Source organism: Apodemus sylvaticus, chromosome 18 (genome assembly GCF_947179515.1).
Source record: "Apodemus sylvaticus chromosome 18, mApoSyl1.1, whole genome shotgun sequence".
NCBI classification, from domain to species: domain Eukaryota; kingdom Metazoa; phylum Chordata; class Mammalia; order Rodentia; family Muridae; genus Apodemus; species Apodemus sylvaticus.
This window is the reverse complement of record NC_067489.1, coordinates 52853140-52856989: the sequence shown is the minus strand read 5'-3', so window position 1 is coordinate 52856989 and position 3850 is coordinate 52853140. Positions and strand designations below refer to the sequence as shown.

General features: G+C 38.9%; 1 pseudogene; it reads right to left on the bottom strand.

Annotated features, from left to right (window-relative positions):
• Positions 1-682: 682 nt before the first annotated feature.
• Positions 683-3559, bottom strand: LOC127668823 (60 kDa heat shock protein, mitochondrial-like; annotated as a pseudogene).
• Positions 3560-3850: the final 291 nt, after the last annotated feature.

Genomic DNA, 3850 nt, shown 5'->3' with positions numbered 1-3850 from the left:
ATTAGTTTATCTTTTCCAAATTAAAACTTTTACTCTTATTAACTACAATATTTACTCCTACTCTCTATACTCAAGAATTCCTTGAAAGCATTTAATTTCATTTTTAGCTTTACAATTTTAACTTGAGAACTATACAGTTCTGATTTTCATAAATATTCTAAGCCTCAAACATGAGTAAATTGTAATGTTTGTCAATTGTTTAAAGGTAAAATGGATTATTAATTTTTTAAATGAATAATTAATTTTTTAACTTTTAACAAATTTTATTACACAAAGATTATCACATAATTGGATACTTCTGTCCTTAGTACACAATCATTCCTACCCTTCACAGAAAGGCTCCTTCTGAACTCTCATATGGTGACACAGTGCAACAGTCCTGATGCTAAACAGTAGGAATGCCTCAGTGATTTAAGTTGGAAGCAGGACCCTGATATATGGCTCCAAGTATCAGGAATGTACAAATGTCTTTATTCAAAAATAGAAAATAAATTATCTGTAGGCATGGATAATGATAGCAGAAAACTACTATATAATATCAAGAAGGAAACCAATAACTGATGGTTACTGTGATCAGCTAGCCTTCTCTTCAGTCATTTTCTTCAGGTGACCTATCAGTGAGGAACCTGCCTTGAGCTTCCTGACACAGTTCATTGATAAGGGAAAAGCACTATTCTAGGAATTAGAACATGCCACATCCCATACTGCCATCCATTCCACCCATTGCACCCATTCCAGGGTCCTTCTTTTCTTTTTTTTCTTTTTAACTTCTTTTTCTTTTTATTCGATATATTTTTTATTTACATTTCAAATGATTTCCCCTTTCCTAGCTCCCATCTCCATGAAAGTCCCATAAGCCCTCTTCCATGCCCCTGTTCCCCCATCACCCCTTCCCACTTCCTTGTTCTGGTATTGCCCTATGCTACTGCACTGAGCCTTTCCAGAAACAGGGCCACTCCTCCGTTCTTCTTGTACCTCATTTGATGTGTGGATTATGTCTTGGGCATTCCAAGTTTCTAGGTTAATATCCACTTATCAGTGAGTGCATACCATGATTGATCTTTTGAGACTGTGTTACCTCACTTAGTATGATGTTCTCCAGCTCCATACATTTGTCTAAGAATTTCATGAATTCATTGTTTCTAATGACTGAATAGTACTCCATTGTGTATATATACCACATTTTTATTTTTGTATCCATTCCTCTGTTGAGGGACATCTGGGTTCTTTCCAGCTTCTGGCTATTATAAATAGGGCTGCTATGAACATAGTGGAGTATGTACCCTTATTACATGCTGGGGACTCCTCTGGGTATATGCCCAGGAGTGGTATAGCAGGGTCCTCTGGAAGTGCCGTGCCCAGTTTTTTGAGGAACCGCCACTCTGATTTCCAGAGTGCTTGTACCAGCTTGCAACCCCACCAGCAGTGGAGAAATGTTGCTCTTTCTCCACATCCTCAACCCTGCTGTCTCCTGAGTTTTTAATCTTAGCCATTCTGACTGGTGTGAGTTGAAATCTCAAGGTTGTTTTGATTTGCATTACCCTAGTGACTAATGATGTTGAGCATTTTTTTAAGATGCTTCTCAGCCATCCGAAGTTCTTCAGGTGAAAATTATTTGTTTAACTCTGTACCTCATTTTTAATAGGGTTATTTGGTTTTCTGGAGTCTAACTCCTTGAGTTCTTTGTATATATTGGATAGTAGCCCTCTGTCAGATGAAGGGTTGGTGAAGATCTTTTCCCAATTTGTTGGTTGCCGATTTGTCGTTTTGATGGTGTCCTTTGCCTTACAGACAAGTGGGACCTCATAAAATTGCCAAGTTTCTGTAATGCAAAGGACACCTTCTCTTCTTTAGGAATTTCTGTCACTACAATTTCAGCTGTAGTTAGCAAGGAGGCCACCACAGCAATATCCAGTAAGATAGTTCTTACAACATTTGTTGGATCAATGATCATGTTTTCCACCATGTTCACAAAATATCCAAGCATGGCATCATAACCAACTTCTGATGAAATCTGCAGAATTTTCTCAGCTATCAAAGATCCTTCAACTCTTGCATTCTTAGCAATCATCATTGCAGGGATTTAAAGTGCTCTTTTAATAATTTCCATACCTATTTTCTGATCTTCAGTAGCAGGCTTTAATAGATCCAAGGCTGGGATGCACTGAAGCAGAGCACAGCCTCCTCCTAGAACAATGCTGCTCTTGTAGCATTGGAAGCATCTGTAACTCTCTTCTCATTCACTTCAACATCACTTGTCTCTCCAACCTTCCACACAGCTACTCCATCTGAAAATTTAGTGAGTTGCTCTTTCAGATTTTACTTTTCACATTTACTAGCTGTGATGTCTAGCTGATCAGTGATTTCTTGAATATGTTTGTCAATGTGAGCTCTGTCACCTTTTTCTTTCAAACGCATGACACTATCTTTAGTGACAATGACCTCTCCAATTTGCCAAAGTCATGACAGAAATCTTGACATCCTTAAGATTAAGATTCAGCCCATCTTCTGCAAGCACTGCACCACCAGGAGCAATAGCCACATCTTTAAGCTGGTTCTTCCTATTGACTCCAAACCCTGGAGCTTTGACTGCTACAACCTACAGACCAACGTAAAGGTTGGGTAAAACCTGTTCAAAACCAGTGTGCTTAGACCTTCTCCATCAGCATCTTTAGTGATTATGACCAAGGGCCTCCAATGAGCACTGGCAATTTCAAGAGAAGGTACAATGGACTGAACACTAGAAATGTTCTTTTCACTCAACAAACCAAGCGTTTGGGAGTTCATATTTTTGAGCATTTGATGTGTTAATAAAATATGGGGAAATATAACCTCTATCAAACTTCATTCCTTAAATAGTGAAGGTTTTCTCCATCCTTCGCTATGACACTTTTTTTCCAACCCTTTTCATTGCATCCCAATGCCTTTTATCCATTTGCAGAAATTGTAGCAACCTGAGCAATTTCTTCAGGGGTTGTCACAGGTTTAGATTGTGTTTTTTTTTTTTTTAATTTTTTTTATTCGATATAATTTATTTACAATTCAAATGATTTCCCCTTTTCTAGCCCCCCCCCACTCCCCGAAAGTCCCGTAAGCCCCCTTCTCTTCCCCTGTCCTCCCTCCCACCCCTTCCCAGTTCAGATCTCCACTGGATTATCTCCTTCGGGGATCTTCTCAAAGCCTTCCTTGGCAATAGATCATGCCAGAACAGTGGCAGTGGTAGTGCCATCTGAGGCCTCTTTATTTGTGTTATTGACAACATCCTGAACAAGATTAGCTCTGATAATTTTGTATTTATCCTTTAAGTCATTTGACTTTGCAACAGTGACCCCATCTTTTGTTACCTCAGACTTCCCCCAACTCTGTTCAATAATCACTGTTCTTCCCTTTGGCCCCATTGTAATGGCTACAGCATCAGCTAAAAGGTCTACACTGCGAAGCAATAAGGCTCAAGTGTCTGCACCAAATTTTACTTCTTTGGCATAGGCCTGAGTGAGATGAGGAGCCAGTGCCTGGACACTGGCTTCATCTGGTGAAAGACTGTGGGTAGTCACAGCATTTCCATGGGGCGGTGGCAGGAGAGCATGAGGTGAGGCCATAGACAACTAATTTAAACAAAAAGTCATTTGAAAATATTTGGGCAGTTAGTATAATGCTTTAGCATAACCACATATCTATTGGTATGTTAAATGTCTTAGAATGTATATTCTGGTGTGTTGTTTGGTTTTGTTTCTGTTTCTCACAGATGGCACATTAGAAACTGGAAACTTATCATGTGAAATATAGGTTCAGAATCAATTTAATTACATATTTTTCCTCTCTCCAAATAATTTGTGAGCAACTAATAGTT